At 41.8% G+C, this 21292-nt stretch overlaps 1 long non-coding RNA gene across 1 annotated transcript; it reads right to left on the bottom strand.

Moving 5' to 3' along the window:
* Positions 1-12410: 12410 nt before the first annotated feature.
* LOC145129925 (uncharacterized) lies at positions 12411-18776 on the bottom strand. The gene is made up of 2 exons (XR_013717718.1): positions 18623-18776; positions 12411-12566 (listed from the first exon to the last, which is right to left on the bottom strand). It is a non-coding gene; the product is annotated as an uncharacterized LOC145129925 (long non-coding RNA).
* Between the last annotated feature and the right edge of the window lie 2516 nt (positions 18777-21292).

Below are 21292 nucleotides of genomic sequence, written 5' to 3'. Positions count from 1 at the left end.
TCCCCTTTCGATTCTGCTTCATGAGACTAAAAGAGTTGGAACCAAGAGACTTCAGATCTAAGGTTTCTTCTTTTCTTTCAAGCTCCGGATATTTGTTGTCGAATATCATTTGTAGAAGCCTTGGGAACATCAAAAATCTATCCTTCCTCTTTCCTTCCACGTTGCCTATCATTTCGTTCAAGATGTATCTTGAGAAGTTGAAATCGAGACCCGCAGCGAGAGCATCAATAGCACCCGTGTTGAGTAATGAGATCTCTTCAACACTAGCTCTCCTACCTGAGATGCAGCTCACGAAAACATGAACAAGGAACCTCTAATAAGGTGGCAACAACTTCTTAATGGTGGGAGGAAACACTCCCTCATAGCCCATTCATTGAATGATTTCCTCAGTCTGTTCCATTAACGGCTGGTCATTGATCTGTAACACTTCACGTATGGTTTGCTTAGTCACCATGATCTTCTTTCCATTAACGGCTGATTCAACAGAGTCTGCACCATCTTCTCTTTTGTGCACAACAGCTTTGTTCCAGAATTGCTTCACAAGATCTTGATAAATGATTGGACTTGATGTGAAGGCATAAGCGAGGCAACATCTCTTGATACATGAATCATGGACTTGAAATCATTGTGTGCAGCTAGTGGATCCAACAAGAAGACTGCAATGTTGTGATTGTCTAAAAACCTCAATTTTGCCATTTTGATCTGCACCAACCGAGCCAAGTGAAAAAACAAATGATTTATTCAATTAAAAGCTAAGTTTTCTCAATTATGAATTAGTTAGGCTTTAATTTTGAATTTAATTGAATAGAGAATGTGTTTATGTCCAAAAGAGGGTTCACGACCGCAAACAGGTTTACGGCCGTAAACGCTTCATCGGCCGTGAACACTTCAACAGTGCCGAAAAACCCTCAAAATGCAGTCGATTCTTGGTAAATTTAGCATGAATGGGATCGCCTTTACATTACCTACAAGATGAAGTGGTCAATTTTGGATGAAAACACAAAATGATGATGAATCGAGAAATCTAGAGAGAGAACACAGTTTGGTGTTCACAACTGTAATCAAAAAAATTAATGGTAAAGAGGTTTACTGCCGAGAACCCTTGCTTTTATACCTGGACCCATACCCGGTCCAAAACCCATGGGCTGCAAACGCAAGAAGCTTCAAACCCAAACCCAATACATCCAAAATTTCAAAAATAAGACATTTTGAGGACTTAAAAAATTAAAAATGAAAATAAATAAAATCTAAAAAATTTAAACTAAACTAATTTTGACTAAAATTTTTAATTTTAAATTTTTTAGAAAAATAAAATAAAATAAAATAACACAAGTTTCTTTTCACCATTGCAAATATTCTTTTTATGATTTTGGGATCAAAGTTTTAAGACAGTTTTAATCAGTTTGTCAGTACCTCCACCTTCATGACTAGATCTGGTCAGTCGCCGGTATTGTGGTCCACTTAAACACGAAAGATTGTGACGAATTTGGACATGCTACAAATGATAAGATTTTTGACACTATATTCCTAAATAATATCCTAGATGGACCATTTAGCTAACCACGACCAAGGATATTGTTGTCCACCTAAATTTAGCAGCAAGATCTACAGACAACCTATTAAATGTTTAATTTTAGATGTACTAGAATGTGTTTCCCGCTTCCCGATATACTCCGGTAATCAAGAACTTCCAAAGAACTCTTTACTTTAGGTGAGTAAACGATCATTAAGAGAGAAGTCAGATTCAGAATGCATATTTTAAATACCCAGGTCGGATCTCTTCCAATCATGCAGAGGGATTAACATATGACTAACCAGAATAGAGGGATTAAGAAGTAGAATGTTGCATATGTTGTGTTCTAGGTCGGATCATTTCAATCACGCAAAGGAGACAGCATATGGCTAACAGATAGAAAGAATTACGAAGATAAGAAGATGCTTAGAGATAGAGTTACATATGTTGCAGTCCAGGTCGGATCTCTTTCAATCACGCAGAGGAGGCAACATATGACTAATAGAAAGAAAGCAAGAAAATGATTTCCTACAGACCTACTTTATCAGAATCCCCCAGTCACCCTATCAGTACCGAAATTAAGGACATGCGTCCATACATCGAGGAAAAGTTACACCACAATTCTAGATACAGATTACTTTAGTGTATCCGCAGATTCCCATTTATATCTCACTGCTCAATCTACCCGAGCGTTGTATTGTCAGACCAAACGAAACTATCTAAGTCAATATTTGTCAATTTATTTCATAGTCCATCTATGCCTAGTCTAGTCCAATTAAATCTTTCATGCCTACGAGTGCATCGAACACAGAGCCTAGACAGTTCAGCTTTGGTACCTTACACAAATGAAAATTTCCTGATATCACTTGTTGATATCATTTCCCAACACATCACCTATAGACAAGCTATCATGAGACACTATTTTTGGATTTTTGATTTTCTAATTTTTGTTTTGTTTTTGTTTTATTTCTCCCCCTAAATTTGTGCATAGAGGAGAATGGAAACTAAATGCGCAAATTTAAACTACCGAAAACAAAAATTAAACCTCAAAACGTAGCATTTTTAGAAAGCCCACAAGCACATCGAATCGAGCTTTGTTAAACGGTTTTGTGAACAGATCTGCCACATTATTATCAGTGTGGATCTGCTCCAACCGAATGAGCGAACGCTCATAACAATCTCTGATAAAATGAACTTTGATGTCGATGTGCTTGGTTTTAGAGTGTTAGACAGGGTTTTTGGCTATTTGGATTGCAGCATCGTTATCGCAGAAGATAGGAGTTTCAAGAAAATTCAAATCGTAGTCCAACAGCTGATGTTGAATCCCAATGACTTGAGAGAAACAGGCAGGAGAAGCAACGTATTCCGCCACCGCCGTTGAGGTTGAGACAGTTTGCTATTTCTTGCACTGCCAAGACACCAGACGGTCACCTACGAATTGACATCCCCCGAAAGTTGATTTCCTGTCAAGTTCACAACCTCCATAATTGCTGTCAGCAAATGCATATAAATCAAAATCAGAATTTTTAGGATACAAAAGACCTAGTTTTGGGCTACCTTTGAGATACCTAAAGATCCTTTTAACAGCAATTAAGTGAGAGAGTTTAGGATTAGCTTGATTACGTGCACACTGACAGATTGTGAACATGATGTCTCGTCTGCTCACAGTCAGATACATCAGAGATCCGATCATCGATATGTATTCAGTCTGACCTACGGATTCACCTTCAGGATCTGGAGACAACTGGGGTCGCTCAGCCATCGACGTCAAGGCAGCTTTGGAGTCTTTAAACCCGAACCTCTCAAGCATGTCTTCAACATATTTTCCTTGATGCAACAGGATTCTGGTTGAATCTTGACGCACCTGCAACCCCAAAAACATAGTCATTTCTCCTAAGGAGCTCATCTCGAATCTCTTCTTCATAATGGTCTCGAATTCAGTGCATAGCTTTGGACTCGTTGAACCGAAAATGATGTTATCGACATAGATCTAAACAACAATTATGTCTCCATCCACATGCTTGATAAAGAGCATCTGATCAATCGTGCCTCTGGTATAACCATGCTCGAGAAAATGATCTGTGAGGGTAGCATACCACGCCTGAGGAGCCTGATGTAACCCATACAAAGCCTTGTCTAATTTGTAGTCATGATTTGGAAACTTTGAGTTGACAAAACCAGGAGGCTGATCAAGATAAATTTCTTCTTTCACGGCTCCGTATAGAAAGGCAGTTTTAACGTCCATCTGATAAACTATAAACCCCATGTAGGAGGCATATGTCAGGAAGATACAGATAGCTTCAAGACGCGCTACAGGAGCATAAACTTTAGTGTAGTCAAGTCTTTCAATTTGACGAAAACCACAAACGACCAAACGCACTTTGTTTCGCACAATTACCCCACAATCATCTTGCTTGTTGCGGAACACCCAATGCGTGTCCAAAGACTTTTTGCCCTTTGGCAGCTCAACCAATTTCCACACCCCCAGTTTCTCAAACTGATTAAGTTCCTCGTGCATTACATCCACCCAACTAGGCTCATTCAGTGCCATTTCGACATTCTTTGGCTCGATCTGAGAGATGAAGCAAGAGTAGAGACATGTGTTGACGTCTCCATGCTGGCTCCTCGTTTTGACTCCGTCACCTAGTTGACCAATGATGTTTTCGATCGGATGACTGCGTTGAAGTCTGGTGGGGATTTCTTGGCTGATATCATTGAGTGTGACAGGAAGGTTATTGATGTTGATAAGTCTGTCATCTGCTAATTCATCCGCCTCAGACGATCTAGAACCGTGAGAGGTGCTTGCCACATACTCATTTGAAATCGGCTCAGGAAAGAAAAGCTCCATGAAAGTTTGAGTAGCAGCGTAAGTATCCCTGGTCATGAACTCTCTTCCAGCAGGAGTGAGTGGAGTGGCTTCAGCATCAGGATTGATTCTTTGAGTTGGAGAATCTGAAGAAGTACTTGGATCAGCTTCATCCACCCTAGGAGTCGTAGAAGTCACCAAAGGTGGTTTGTACACAACATCTTCCTCTTCATCTTCAATAACAACCTTCGTACCTGAGTAAGAACCTGACACATCATCTAAAAACACATTAAATGATTTAAATAAAGATACATAATCAAATAACTAGTCATGACCGACTCGGGCGTCTATCTCATTCTCATCCAGCCAGCGCACGTCGAAAGATTCAACAATCTGCTTTGGTTTTCTTGTTGTAGACACGATAAGCAGTGCGCGCAGCATATCCCACGAAGTAACAGTCATCAGCCTTCGAGTTGAACTTGGGGTTGGACTCTAAATGAAGAGGGTGCAAGGACATCCAAAAATTCGGAAGTGAGCAATGGATGGCTCGTGATTATACAGAATTTCATATGGGGTCTTCATCTGGGTTTTGTTGATCAGGACACGATTCTGGACGTAGCAGGCAGTGTTGATCGCCTCTGCCCAAAAGAATACCGGAAGTTCGGAATCACACAACATCGTCCTTATGGCGTCCATTAGAGTACAATTTCGCCATTCAACATCGTCCTTATACCCTTTTCGGCACATAAATGATTCAGAACAACGTTCTTGAATTCCATGCCATTATCCGTTCTGAGCGCCTTCACTTTCTCATTTGTTTGGTTCTCAATCACCACCACAACCTTCTTGATCAGATCAGCAATTACGCTCTTGTTGGATAAGAAGAAAACCCAAATGAATCTCCAGTAGTCATCTATCACAACCAAGCAATAGGAGGTCTTGTTGATGCTAAGAACATTGACCGGACCAAATAAATCCATGTGCAACAATTGGAGAACTTTGTTGATTGAGTTGATAGCCTTTGGAAAATGGGGCTTGCGGTGATGTTTTCCTTGAGCACACGCCACACATTTTTCAAAAGTAATAAAGTCTTTGATAGGGAGGCCACGCACTATCTCGTTCTTGGCAAGACGATTCAGGTTCTTGGCATTTGCATGGCCGAGACGACGATGCCAAAGCATGACATTATGTTCAGAGACCTTAGAGAAGAGACATGTGACTTGCTCCGGGATATTATGATTCATGTCTATGATGTAAGAATTTCCATCCCTCTTTGATTTCACTAAGATCCAATCTTCGGGAATAATAATTCCAGGCTTCAAAATAAGGCATTCTTTGTCAGTGAAGTGAGTTGAGTAGCCTCTGTCGTAGATTTGAGATACACTCAATAAACTATGCTTTAACTCGGGAGCATAGTTGACATTCTCAAAACTCAGCACTCCATTTGTAACAGTTCCTCTTTGTGTGATCTTTCCGCCTTCTCCTCCTGCGAAGGAAACATAACACCCATTGAAATTTTGAATGTCATGCAGCTGGGATATGTCTCCTGTCATGTGCCTGGAACAACCATTGTCGACATACCAGGGTCTGACGACATTCCTCCGTAACTGTTCCTGCACGATGCGCAGGAATTACTTAGATTTTGGAACCCAGGTCATTAAAGCACTGGGTTTTCCATTTTTAATAAAAGAAACTTCTTTTTCAATTTTTCATTTTCATTTATGACCATACGCACAAGCAGAAGATTGAGATGATTGGACGTTTAAATTCTTGGGCACCCATTAGTATTTAGGTTTAGAAACTTTTTCAGGTGATTTTGAAACATTTTTCATTGGTTTGATCATTTGGTTTTCCGTCTAATATTAGCCGTAGACCCAGATGAAGACTTTGACAAATCCGATCTTAGCTAGACTACGTTCGGTTTCGTGAAAGTACCTATTGTATTTTCATATAAAACCTGTTTATTCTGTTTAAGCTCAGCCCGTTTTCTGTCATTATTAACATTCCAATCATCATCACGAGAACGAGCTCTCGAGAACTTTCTCGCGAGAGATCTTCCTCGCGACTCATTCTCTCTTCTATGTGCATGAAAAGGAATAAATGCACGATTTGGACAATGTGTAATATGACCAGCAATTCCACAGTTAAAGCATGTCTGTCTCTTAGCATAAAAACTGGTACCACTCTTTTCTACTCTAGTGTTCTTATTGACTCCCTTACTCTTCCCACACGTGCATGTACAAGATTCAGGTTGTGTGACAGGTGTAGGTGCAGTGGGTATGCTTGTGACAGAAACATCAGATTTATCAAATACATCACCACTCTTAACAAAAACAACTGGATCAATAGAATTTGACACAGAGTCATCACAAATCAAAAGATCAGTTTTAGAATCAAAAACAAAAATAGTAGTGTTTGAAACAGAAACATCAGACACACTATTATTATTAGACACACTCTCTTTTGCTGCATGCTTTCCATGACTTAAAGGTGAATCTGCATAGGAAGTATAAATGTTAGTATCCTTTTCCCTAGCACTACTCTCCGTCACGGGTACAACAGGTTTTCCATACACAAGAAATTCTTCTCTATCCATCTCTTCTTGGGTTAAAGGGATAGCAGTGTAATTATGATTGAAAAGAAGAGGGACACACTCATACCCTAGACCTACTTGTTTCTTGTCTTTCCATTTCATTTGTTTCTCTATCATAGTTTCAACTTTCTCACTTGACACATCAAACTTTTTAAAGTTAAAATCAGCATTTTTAAAACGAACTTTTAATGTGTCAAGTTCCTCAGTCATAGTGGCAAGTTGTTTCTTAATGAAATTGTAGTTCTCACACTTGTTACTATACTCTTCCTGCAATTTCCTAAAGTCCTTAGTCTTGGCCTCTAATTGTTCTTTTAGTGATCTTTAGCTGTTCGTAAGGTTATATCCCTCGTATTTGAGGTCCTCGTTCTCTCTACGCAATAATTCAATCTGTTCACGTAAAAATTTAACAGTATCAATACAAGTTTGAGAACAGGAATTTTGACTGACCTCTTTCTTTTCAGATTCAGGGGTAGTGGACACCATGAAAGCAAATTGTAATTCCATCATCTATGCTTCTGGATATTCTTCAGCTTTCTCTTCAGGGATGTCACTGATCTGGGCTAAGTGAACATTTTTAGGTCCATAAATGTATAGGGCTTGAATTTGATCCTCCCAGTGAAATAACTGAGCTACCACAGCTAGATTCGCAGTTTCGTTGTTGGCAGTATCTCCCCTATTGTTTCCCACCGGCACCATCGTCCTCTGATGATTAATTCTCCTATCAGGTTTAGGCAGTCACGAGCAAAGTGACCAGGCTCGTGACAGTTAAAGCATCGTAGCTTTCCTTTGTTGAACCCTACTTTCTTCTCAGCATTCATTCCCCAGTTGTTCTTTCCTGTTTTCTTTGCAAATTGCTTGGCCCTGAAAACAGCCATTGCAATCTGCCAAGTGATGTCCATCTCCTCTACAGCTTTCGGGTGAATTTGATCTAAATCAGCAAAAGAAATATGTGGAAGTAATTCTCCAGCCACAAATGCATTGTAACAGTTCACCAACCCAGAAGCTAGAGCTAAGTTCTCTTCAGCTTCTTTGGGAGCAGAGGTAGCAGCAGGGGCTTTTGAGGATGAGGTTGCATATGGATAAGGTATGGATGGTGGAACAACCTGGGATGGTGTTTGTGGAACAACAAAGGCTTGATTTTGTGGAGCAGGTGTAGTAAAGGATGAAAAAGCATTGTTGGATGAGATCCTAAGGTTTGCAGTAGAATAAGAATTCACATGGTTGATTTCCCTCTACTTGTCATCAAGATCACATACTTTGATGATTGTCATTGTTTCCGTAATACATAGTCTGTTGAGATCTTTTGTCTTCTTGATGACTGAGACATTCATGTCCCATGACTTTGGGAGAGAGTTAAGTAGCTTCTTGTTGATTTCTGATCTTGGCACTGAGATTCCGGCTGAACTTATCTTAGTGGTGTGAGTAATAAAATGTTGTAGTTGAGCTTCCAAAGATTCTCCAAGAATGTGATTGAACATGTTGAACTTCTGTCTCAGCATGTCCTGACGACTTTGCTTCATATCCTCATTTTCTTCATAATATTCAATTAAAGCTTCCCACAAAGCTTTGGCTGATTCATATTCACAGAATCCTTTAGAAATCTCCAGAGATAAAGCCATCATAAGTGTCACAGGAGCCTTCTCTTGTTCCTCGATTTTCTCAAAATCTTCATTAGTATAATTTTCAAAGTCCTTGTCAATGATGGTACCATTTTGAAGAGTGGTTGTGATTCTGACCGGACCCTTTAGAATACTGCGCCAAATCTTGAGGTCTTTCATCTTGATGTACTTTTCCATCCAGTATTTCCATTATGGGAATCCCTCAGCAGACAAAAGACGTGGGATTCTGGTAGTGGTTCACATAATCAAGTCCAATTCTTGATGAACTGTTAAGTTTTGTGAATCCATTTTTTTTATTTTTTTTAATTGATTTAAAAAAACAAGACTTGAAATGAAAATGTGACCGAAAAGGAAAATAGGTTCTATAACCAAGTGAGGTTCACGGCTGCAAAGGGTTCATAGCCGTACACATGAGATGATTCATGATCAATGAATGGTTCATGGTCAACGAATGGTTCACGTCCACGAATTGTTCATGGTCCAATGAGTTGATCACAGTCAAATGAGAGGTTAATGGTTAATTGAGATGAGTGATTCACGGCCGTACACAGTGTTCACGGCCGTAAACAATTCAACAGATGAAACCGTAAACACCCAGATTATGATGAAAACATATGATTTTGAGCTGATTTCGATTCCTTTGGCCTTGAACTTCACGATCAAATGCAAAAAACTCAGCAACCAAGCTTGAAAAATGACGAAAATGAAGAGAAAACTCCAACCGTAAACATCACTTGAACAATTTTGACACTGGATTGGCTCTGGTACCAATTGTAAGTCCCCAAATTTGGAACCAACTAGTGATCAAACACATAATCAAGCTGTAATCAATAAGGATAAGAAGGAGTAGAAGCAAGATCAATCCAACAATGCACAAGTTCTATTAGGGTCGTAAACGTCTGGTACACTTGGATAACACACACATGCAACAACCGTACATCTGACACATCTGACACGCTATTTATAAGGGACCAAGACCGAGAACACGTTCACGGCCGTAAATAGGTTCACGGCCGTGAACACCCATATAGCCACAAACACACAACTGCACACCCAAACCTTACATGACCAAAACCCTATTCAGACCTATACAGATTGATGCCTAGCCCAAACCAATAAAATATGACCTAATAGATACCTCGTCTCATGAGGCTTTAACTGCCTCGATGCATAAGCTATCGCATGCCCTTTCTACATCAACACTTCACCCAATCCTGATATAGATCCATCACAGTAAACTACAAAGTCCTTCACTCCCTCGGGAAGGGATAACACTGGTGCTTCCCACAATCTCTGGCGAAGAGTCTCAAATGAGGACTACTGCTCGGGCCCCCAGGAAAAAGTAACACCCTTCCGAATCAATCTGATGAGAGGAACAACGATCTTGGAGAAATCTCTAATAAATCTCCAATAGTAGTCGGCCAGACCTAGAAAACTCCTGATCTCAGACGGGGATCTCAGCACCTCCCATCTCATAACCGCCTCAATCTTGGCCGGGTCGACCAATATCCGATTCTGATTAACGAGATGCCCCAGGAACTGGACCTCTAGTAACCAGAAATCACACTTGGAGAATTTGGCATAAAGCCTCTCAGCCCTCAATACTCCAAGAATCTCTCGCAGATGCTCCTCGTGCTGCTCTCTGGACCTCGAGTACACTAGAATGTCGTCGATGAACATGATTACCGATCGATCCAACATGAGCTTGCACACCCAGTTCATGAGATCTATGAACGCCGCCGGTGCGTTGGTGAGCCCGAAAGGCAGGCCATAACGAGTTCCGAAGGCCATCTTCTGGATATCCTCTTCGCAGACTCTCAGCTGATGATATCCAGACCTCAAATCAATCTTGGAAAACCAAGATGCTCCCTGCAACTGATAGAATAAATCGTCGATCCTTGGTAGCGGATAACAGTTCTTAACCGTCAACTTGTTCAACTCCCGGTAATCGATGCACATTCGGTGTGAATCATCCTTCTTATTAACAAAAAGGATAGGTGCTCCCCACGGCGAGCTACTCGGTCTGATGAAACCCTTCCCCAGTAGCTCCTGGAGCTGTGAGGATAACTCCTGCATCTCTGGTGGTGCAAGGCAATAAGGTGCCTTGGCAATAGGCATCGCACCCGGAACCAAATCAATCTTAACCTCCACCTGCCTCTCGGGAGGCACACCTAGAAACTCCTTGGGAAAAACATCCGGGAACTCGCCCACTATCGGAACATGGGATATAGAACTCGGCCTCTCTGAAACGAACCGTGTATCCATCACGTACGCCAAGAAGCCCATACAACCCCGCTGTAAACTTTGCCTTCCCCTGACAGCAGAGCAGAAAGCTGATCCAGGTCTGGTACCCGCGCCATACACTATAAGCACTGTCCCACTAGGGTCTCGTATAGTCACCAACTGACGGTCGCAGTCGATCACAGCTCCAAAACGGCTCAACCAATCCATGCCCACGATGACACAGACGTCACCCATCACTATCGGCACCAGATCTATCGAGAAATTGACACCAAAAATCTCTAACACACATCCTCGGAATACATCAGTAGCGAAAAACGCATGCTCGTTGGCTATACAAACCCTCAGAGGTCGACTCAACACCTCACGTCGAAAGATCGACTCGCACCCGAGTCAAATAACACCAAAGTAGGTACAGAACTCACAAGAAACGTATCTAAATACAGCACAAAATAAGCACAACAAATCTCAAAATAAAATAAATAAGGAAATACATACCAGCCACGACATCAGGTGCTGCGCGGACCTCCTCCGCTGTCAGCTGAAAAGCTCTCCCACGAGCCCTCGGAACCTCGGCCTTCACTGGATGACTATCAGTAGCATGCAAAGCAGCAGGAGTGGAACCCTAGGACGATCCCGAAACATGCTGAGGGCAATCGGCCTTCCGGTGGCCGGTCTGCTTGCAGTGAAAGCAAACTGCAAACCCTCTTGCCGCACTTGCCACAAGTGCGGCCCTTCTGGCCCCCATCTCTCGCATCAGCGGGCTTAGCCCGCTTCGTCGCCGGCAGCGACTGTACCGGTCTCCGGTCTCTCCCCTGTGACTCTCCCTCCTCCCAGGCATGCAAATCAAGCTCGATCTCCCTCCGCCTGGCATTGGTCTGAATCTCAGCCAATATCCGGTATGAAGAGTTCACCACGAACTCCCGTATATCCCTCCTCAGTATGGTCAAATATCGGCTCACACGTGCTCAGGGCAAAACAGTGCCTTCTCATGGAACATCCTCGAAATCTCAGTAACAGTTTATGTGTTCTGCTTGAGAGACAGAAACTTCTGGGCTAACCGTTCCCTCTCTACCTGGGGAACATACTTGTCTCGGAACAACTGCGTAAAACTCTCCAATGTCACTGCAGCATGATCTGCAGGGGTAAAGTTGGCTGTCACAAACTCCCACCAGTCCTTCAGTCCCAAGCGAAGCTGGTTCAGCGCAAACCAAACTCTTAAATGCTCTCGGCATGAACACGTGTGAAAACATCCCTCGATGTCGGAGAACGATCTCATAGCAATAATCAGATCCCGTGTCCCATCAAACTCTGGTGGCTTCGTGTTGCTGAATTCCTGGAACAACAACGAGTCACCTCCCTATGGTCTAGCAACGGCAACAGCTGCGGTAGCTGCAGCAACAGTGGCCTCAGTAACAGCGGCGTACCGTTCATCAAATATCTCGATCAGGGTGGTCTTAATAGACCCAAACATCTCTGGTATCGCCTCTCGAATAGCTGCGGCCACCTCCTCATGGATGATCCTGCGGATCTCCTCGTCACCAGCTGTCACACCCCCAAACCAAGGATGGCGGAAACGTCCGGGGGTGGAGGACTTCATGTATAGTATCATAACAACAATTGTAATAGTAATTCAAGCAAACACAACCAACATATATATAATTGAAAAAAAAATTACATCATTGTATGAATTACATGTTTACGAATCAATTACAATATGTTGATAAAATATGAAATAGTAGACGCCTTAGCGTCCCATCCTCAAAAGCACTTGATTACCTGTTTAATGATTTCCTGAGAATACAAGTTGTTTGAAAAAGTGTCAACACAAAGGTTGGTGAGTTCATAAGCTTTTGTTTGGTATTATTAAAAGCCTTTCGTTTGTAAAAGTAGTATTTGTGTTAGAAAAACCCAATATTTTCCTTAATGTGTAAATGTAGTCTAAAAACCCAAAGACCGAAATGTACAAGTAATTTATCATATTTATAGTAAAACAATGCAAGTTTAAATCGACATAACTCGTTAAATTTTAATGAAGTTCCCGTAAATTCCAATGTTTGTTAATACTTTATGTGAGTTTATTATAACCATACTATGACCAAGGTGGCCTAAAACGACGTTCTTCAGGCGTCGGAAATGTTATGACATTTGTCACCCCAGACCTATCGGTCTAACTGTTGCATGCAGTTTAGGTGTGGGTTTGTCAAACCCAATATAGATCTATACACAAGTATCACGCTCTCCCTCAAGGAGACTCTGGTTACAATACAGGACTTAATGGTAATTTGAAGTAAATGTCTCACAAAGTCATTAACGGAATTTCGTGTTATGAAAACTTGGTACCGTATGGCCGTACCTTGCTTAATGAAAATATCTTTTGTATAAATGTACCCTTTTTAAATGTATGTGTCATGTAATGTATCATAAACTATACCTATTATAGTTTATCAACCAAGGGTAGTACGTGGTAATGTATGCAAACTATATTAAAAATAGTTTATTTAATGTTTGAATGTATCGATTGTACTTTGATTATAATCACTTGTTATTCTTTATATTTTATATGACCAAATCCATTTGTAAACTGATGTGTGTCTAAATATTAAGATAAAATGTCACATATTGCAGTAACATATAGTCACATAAAGATATACACCTTGCTCAACATGTTACAAGGTGAAATGAAATTAACAGCAACTTTTCGTTAAAAACAGTTTCTGTTACCGTTCTTAGAAAATTTATAGAAAAATCATCACAGCTCTAAATCCAAATCCGCAAATTTTGAGAGTTTGGAATATGAGTCTAGTTTGTTCGTGAATTTTATCATGATTTTTAGTGATCTCTAACAGAGGTGAAAATGTTCATAATCACAGACTGGTCGGGGTTTGCCTCTGAAATGACAGGCAGTTTTGTAAAAATCACCATTAATTGTACAAAAATCATTTGGAGATGTGCAAGTAGTCATTTTAAAGCTAAGAGTTTGAACTACTTGCACCTGAAACAGTTTTGAAAACTAAAATTTTTAAGTTGACCAAAACAGTCCGTGATTAACGTCCATCTTTTCTGATGCAATCTGTTAGAAAAAGTTTAATTGTGTTCTTGATGATTTTACTTGTATTACCTCTTTAAAACTTAAGAAAAACATGTAAATGTATGGGTATGAACTCACCTTATGTGGTTTCAGTAGATGAAAGTGAGAGAGAGGAAGTGTTCAACTCAAGAACACCAAGAAGATGTCTTGATGATTTGAGAATCTAACACCGAATAAGATGGAACTTGTGTAAGATATCAATGATTTGAGTAGAATGGAATTTAATAATTATGTGAATGATGAATATACTTACTAATTGAAGCAAGAAATCCCTGGAGAAAGCCTTGAAGTTCTTGAAGTTGAGAGAAAAGATGAGAGAATTTTGGAGAGTGTTCTTGGTTGCTAAGTGTAGAATGAAAGAGTTTTATGGAGAATGAGGAGAGAGGATCAATCCTCCAGCTCTTAGAACGTGGGAAGAGCTGGAGATTGGCTGTAAAGGTCCACTAAGGAGACAAGGGGTAGTGGGAAAGAGTGGCTGATCATAGAGTGAGGTGGTAGTGGGTTGCTTTTGCCATAAATTAAGGAAAAGCAAATATTCCCTCAATAATTAGTTCAATCACCAATTCTTTTAATATATTTTATAAAAACCCTGGAGATTTATATATTTTGGGGCCTTAGTTTATAAAATAAAGTTTTGGGTGAAAATCCCACGTTAAAATAATGAAAAACGGAGTTAAAACGAAGTCGTAGTCGAAAAACCGGTAAAAAGGGCCTGTCTGCGAGGCTTCGCTTCGGACCTTCGGACTTCGGACGGACCTCGCTTCGGACGGACCTCGCTTCGGACACGGACCTCGTTTCGGACGGACCTCGCTTCGGACACGGCTTCGGACGGACGGACTTCGCTTCGGACCAGAGGCCTCGGATGCGAGGCTTCGGTCCAAAAGCTTTGGTTTCGGATCCTTAAAGCTATTTTACTCGTTTTTATCCCGTTTCAAGCGATTTTTGACCCGGTTAAGGGTCGAGATGACCCAAATGATTACAAAAAGTTAAAGTAACTTTTGAGAGAGATTTGGGAGAGATTTCAAATAGAAAGAGATAGAGTGAAAACGATTTAGAGAGGTTTCGTTTGTGATTAATTTGAGTGTCCGGCTTCACAACACAAGGTTCGTAAACCCCATTAAACCGTGTTTTAGTGTCGTACACAACCCCGATGATTGTGAAATAGTGTTTTATCGCTTTGGTTCGTTGTTTAGCACTTGTTAAGGCTAAGGAAAATCAAACACATGAACTTTCCAAATGATGATTTCTCATTAAAATAGCGAATTGTATAGTGATTACATAACGTAAACCCTAGCATATAAGGGTTATTGGAGTTGACCGGTTTGACTTGTTGACTTTGAATTGACCGAAATTTGACGGTGGTCACATCATCCCCCCGTTAGAAGGAATTTCGTCCCGAAATTTTCATTTTGACTGGGATTTCAAGAGTTTGGGAAGAGATGTGGATACTTTTGTTTCATCTGATCCTCGCGTTCCCAGGTGAATTCGGGTCCTCGTTTAGCGTTCCAACGTACCTTCACGATGGGAATACGACTTTGTTTCGTTCGTTTGATTTCCCTGTCCATGATCTCCACAGGTTCTTCTACGAAGTTGAGGCTCTCATTGATCTCGATTTCCTCGAGTGGAATAATGAGAGTCTCATCGGATAGGCACTTTTTCAAGTTCGAGACGTGGAAGGTAGGATGCACATTACTAAGTTCGCGGGGTAGATTGAGTTTGTAAGCTACGGGGCCGATTCTAGCGAGAATCTCAAAAGGCCCTATGTATCTTGGATTCAGCTTCCCACGCTTTCCGAAGCGTATCAAGCCTTTCCAGGGTGAGACTTTCAAAAGGACTCGGTCTCCCACCTGGAATTCCAAGGGTTTCCTCCGCTTGTCTGCGTAGCTTTTCTGTCGGTCTCTTGAGGCTTTAAGTCGTGCTCGGATTTGTACGATCTTTTCGGTGGTTTCACGGATGATTTCTGGACCGGTGAGAGTGCTATTAGAGACTTGCCCTCTAGCTAGCTGTGCATCCCCCACCTCAGCCCAACACAGGGTTGATCTGCATTTGCGACCGTAAAGAGCTTCGAATGGAGCGACTTTGATGCTAGTATGATAGCTGTTATTGTAGGAGAATTCGATAAGTGGTAGATGGGTATCCCATGCTTTACCGAAGTCTATCACACAAGCTCTTAACATGTCTTCCAACGTTTGAATGGTTCGCTCGCTCTGTCCGTCGGTTTGTGGGTGGTAGGCCGTACTCATGTCAAGCCTAGTTCCCAATGATTTTTGTAGAGACTGCCAAAACCGTGAGGTAAATCTACTATCTCTATCGGAGATAATGGATATCGGCACACCATGGAGTCGTACAATCTCTCTGATGTACGTTCTAGTCAGCTTCTCCATCTTGTCGGTTTCTTTTATTGGTAGAAAGTGTGCTGATTTGGTCAATCTGTCTACAATTACCCATATTGTGTCAGGACCGCCCGATGTCTTAGGCAGCTTGGTTATGAAGTCCATTGTTATTCGTTCCCACTTCCACTCAGGTATATCCGGCTGTTGTAATAGCCCGGATGGTTTCTGGTATTCGGTTTTGACCTTAGCGCAAGGCAGGCACTTGCTCACATAGGTAGCAATCTCAGCTTTCATGTTCGGCCACCAGTATAATTTCTTGAGGTCCAGATACATCTTATCCGACCCGGGATGGATGGAGTATCGAGTCTTGTGTGCTTCATTCATGACGACATCTCGGAGTCCACCGAACTTCGGTGTCCAAATCCGGTTCATGATATAACGTGCTCCATCATCCTTGACTTCTAAGTTTTTATCCATTCCCCTTAATGTCTCTCCTGCCACCTTTTCTGGTTTCAAAGCTTCCAGTTGAGCTTCCTTGATTTGTATGGTCAAGTGGGAATGGATTGTCATTGTTAAGGATTTTACTCGGCGGCCCGAGTACTCCTTCCTGCTTAGAGCATCGGCCACTACATTGGCCTTGCCCGGATGATAACGAATTTCGCACTCGTAGTCATTCAGCAACTCCACCCATCTCCTCTGTCGCATGTTGAGCTCTTTCTGATTGAGGATATGCTGAAGACTTTTGTGATCAGTGAAGATAGTGCATTTCGTGCCGTAGAGGTAGTGTCTCCAGATCTTCAAAGCGAATACCACTGCTCCTAATTCCAGGTCGTGCGTAGTATAATTAACCTCGTGCGTCTTAAGCTGTCTCGATGCATATGCGATAACCTTCCCTCTCTGCATGAGCACACATCCGAGGCCTTGATTCGAAGCATCACAGTACACTACGAAGTCCTCGGTTCCCTCTGGGAGAGACAAGATCGGTGCGCTGCATAGGACTTGTTTTAACGTTTGGAAAGCAGCTTCTTGTTTATTTTCCCACTTGAATATCACACCTTTCTGCGTCAAGGTGGTGAGTGGTTTCGCAATCTTGGAGAAGTTTTGTATAAATCTTCGGTAGTAGCCCGCAAGCCCAAGGAATTGTCGAATTTCGGTTGGCGTCTTGGGTGCTGACCAATTCTCGATTGCCTTGATCTTGGAGGGATCCACATGTATGCCTTTCTCACTTACCACATGTCCAAGGAAATCCACTTCTCTAATCCAGAATTCACACTTAGAGAACTTAGCATAAAGCTTCTCCGCTCTTAGCGTCTCTAGCACTTGGCGTAGATGTAGGCGATGCTCCTCCTCGCTTCGCGAGTAGATCAAGATATCGTCGATGAATACGATTACAAACTTGTCTAGGTAGGGTCGACACACTCTATTCATTAGGTCCATGAATACCGCAGGTGCGTTTGTTAAACCGAAGGACATCACCACAAACTCGTAGTGCCCATAGCGAGTTCTGAATGCAGTTTTGGGAATATCTTCTTCTTGAACTCGTAGCTGATGGTAGCCTGACCTTAGGTCGATCTTTGAGAAGAAATTTGCTCCTTGGAGTTGGTCGAAAAGGTCGTCGATTCGGGGCAGAGGATATCGGTTTTTGATGGTGAGCTTGTTTAGTTCCCGATAGTCGATGCACATGCGAAAGGATCCGTCCTTCTTCTTTACAAAAAGGACTGGTGCTCCCCAAGGTGAGAAGCTTGGTCTGATGAACCCTTTGTTCAAAAGCTCGGTCAACTGACTGGACAACTCCTGCATTTCTGATGGTGCGAGGCGGTATGGAGCTCTGGCTACGGGGGTAGCTCCGGGTATTAAGTCAATTCTAAAATCGACTTGTCGTGCGAGTGGTACACCAGGAAGATCTTCTGGGAACACATCCGGGAAGTTACACACTTCGGGGATGTCTTTGATGTCTTTCACGTCTTGTTTCTTGTCCACTACATGGGCTAAGAAGGCGTGGTACTCCTTCCGGAGATACTTTTGGGCTTTGATGCATGAGATGATTTGTAAATTCGCACTAGGTTTGTCACCATAGATGAGAAGGGTTTCGTCATTTGGTAGATTGAGGCGAACGACCCTTTCGTAACATAGAATGTCGGCACGGTGAGGAACTAACCAATCCATCCCGATGATTACGTCGAAGCTTTTTATGGTGACTGGCATCAGGTCAATTTTAAATGTATGGTTGTCTAGAGTGAGAGTACATTCTGAGTATATATCGCTAGTGCTTTCTACTTTCCCATTTGCCATTTCTACTACATAAGTATCCTTTAGTGATTGGGGATTTTGTTCAAGTAAATGTTTATATTGGTGGCTCACGAAACTCCTCTCCGCTCCACTATCGAATAGTACGCATGCATAAGAGTTATTGAGGAGAAATGTACCGGTAACCACCGTGGGATCCTCGACTGCTTCCCCGTGTCCTATTGCCAGGACTCTTCCTACTCCACCAACATTAGGGGCTTGTGCTTTGGGGCAGTCTCTTTTGAAGTGACCTGCGTCTCCACAGTTGTAGCAGGTCCGGGTTGCCCCCGTACTGGCGACTTGGTTGATTGGTTGAGCCGGCGCTTTACAGAAACGAGCAGTGTGCCCCTTCCTGTCGCAGTTGTTACAGTGCATCTCCCTAAAAGCACCATTGTGGTGAAAGTTGCACTTGTTGCACTTAGGTAGTTTTCCCGCATATGGCTTCGGTGGTGCTGGAGTGGTAGCAGTAGTGGCAGCATTAGTGGCAGCATGGACAGCAACAATTTGTTGCTTCTTAGCGGGGTCCTGTGCTGGTTGGCTCTTCTTTTCGTTCCAGAACTTCCTTTTGTTGTTTCCCCCTTTTGATTTATCAGTGGTGGTGGTTGTAGTATTATGACCGGCTCGGTGGTCAACAAGTTGTTGTGCCAGCTCCCTGGCACTGTCAAAAGTAGTTGGCCTTGAAGCTAGGACACTACTTTGCACGTGGAGAGACAGTCCCCAAAGGTATCACTCCACCTTTTTCTCCTCCGGAGTAACCATTGTTGGGCAGAGGAGAGCCAATTCATTGAATCGGGTGGTGTAGGTTTCAAGGTCAGAGCCCGTCATCCTGAGGTTCCAGAGTTCTTGTTCCAGCTTTTGAATTTCACCTCTCGGGCAGTACTCCTTCATCATCAACGTTTTTAGTTCTGCCCAGGTTATGGAGCTAGCCACTTCGAGAGTAAGTGACTTAACCCGGCAGTTCCACCAAGTAAGGGCCCGGCCGGTGAAGGTTAAGGTTGCGAACTTAACTTTGCTCGCTTCGGGGCAGGAGCACACCTGAAAGACTACTTCGGTCTTTTCAAACCATTGCATCAACGTGATGACTCCCCCGCTTCCATTGAAGTTGTCGGGTTTGCCATTTGTGAAGTCCTTGTATGAACACTCTTTTGCACGCCACGTACTGTCTCCGTGGTTAGAGTGTGTAGCTCCCGATCCCGAACCACCAGCTCCGTTGGTCCCTATCTGCGACATTGCGGCCGCTACGGCTGCTGTTACTGCAGCTTGGAACATCGCGGGATCAAACTGTGGAGGCGGCGGCGGAGGAGGTGTTGCTGTGTTGCTGGAAGGTCTGGGTCTTCTTCTTGGCGGCATGGTTCTGTCATAAGTCGTAAACCAATGTACTTTTAGTAAAAGTGTATTTATAGGGAGAGAAATCTTTTATACATAAAGTATATTATTACGTTGTTTTCCGGTATGTTTACGATACATACGATTTTATACTTTTTTTTTATTGACCCAATACATTGGGTTATGAGGTAAAATGAAAGTATAAAATATTTTTATTATAGTAACACAAAATACTCCTATAGGATTTGTAAATGTTTAGTTTTGAATTCTTAAAGCATTTAGTTACTTTATAATATTCATCATACTTTTAATGAGAATTTATAAGTCCTTGTCTTACCCGTTCGGCTAACGACCCTCCACCGATCAAGGAAGCGGTGGGTGAGAGTGGACACCCATTAAGTTGCCATTTTATAGGCAACAACCTTATACCCCCCTTATAGACCGGCTTCGTGAATGAGGCTTACTAGCGGTAAGACGAGTTTGTTAGATTTGTTGTCCATCATGACCATCCCCCGGTATATGCAAGTCAATTCCTGGACAGATATAGTTGATCAGGCTATATCCTTCCCAGACTTGACTTACATATACCAAGGCATACCCATAATGTACAACTCCTCTTCTTTTATTTTATGTTCTTCTAGTTATGACACTATGTGAGCATGTATGCATGTATTTATACTTTTTAATAAAAAGAATCATTTATTTTCTAAAAGTATATTTATTTGAAAAATGCACAAATCAGAGACTATTAGTCCCAATTGTGTTTATAGTTTGTATATCTTATGTGGTTTGATATACTTAATTCACTATAAACTGCGCTCTGATACCAATCTGTCACACCCCCAAACCAAGGATGGCGGAAACGTCCGGGGGTGGAGGACTTCATGTATAGTATCATAACATCAATTGTAATAGTAATTCAAGCAAACACAACCAACATATATATAATTGAAAAAAAAAATTACATCATTGTATGAATTACATGTTTACGAATCAATTACAATATGTTGATAAAATATGAAATAGTAGACGCCTTAGCGTCCCATCCTCAAAAGCACTTGATTACCTGTTTAATGATTTCCTGAGAATACAAGTTGTTTGAAAAAGTGTCAACACAAAGGTTGGTGAGTTCATAAGCTTTTGTTTGGTATTATTAAAAGCCTTTCGTTTGTAAAAGTAGTATTTGTGTTAGAAAAACCCAATATTTTCCTTAATGTGTAAATGTAGTCTAAAAACCCAAAGACCGAAATGTACAAGTAATTTATCATATTTATAGTAAAACAATGCAAGTTTAAATCGACATAACTCGTTAAATTTTAATGAAGTTCCCGTAAATTCCAATGTTTGTTAATACTTTATGTGAGTTTATTATAACCATACTATGACCAAGGTGGCCTAAAACGACGTTCTTCAGGCGTCGGAAATGTTATGACATTTGTCACCCCAGACCTATCGGTCTAACTGTTGCATGCAGTTTAGGTGTG

This window comes from Lactuca virosa, chromosome 8, assembly GCF_052849685.1.
Source record: "Lactuca virosa cultivar CGN04683 chromosome 8, Lactuca_virosa_CGN04683_v6, whole genome shotgun sequence".
Lineage (NCBI taxonomy): Eukaryota > Viridiplantae > Streptophyta > Magnoliopsida > Asterales > Asteraceae > Lactuca > Lactuca virosa.
Note: the sequence above shows the minus strand (reverse complement) of the source record. Positions and strands in the feature narration are given on the sequence as shown.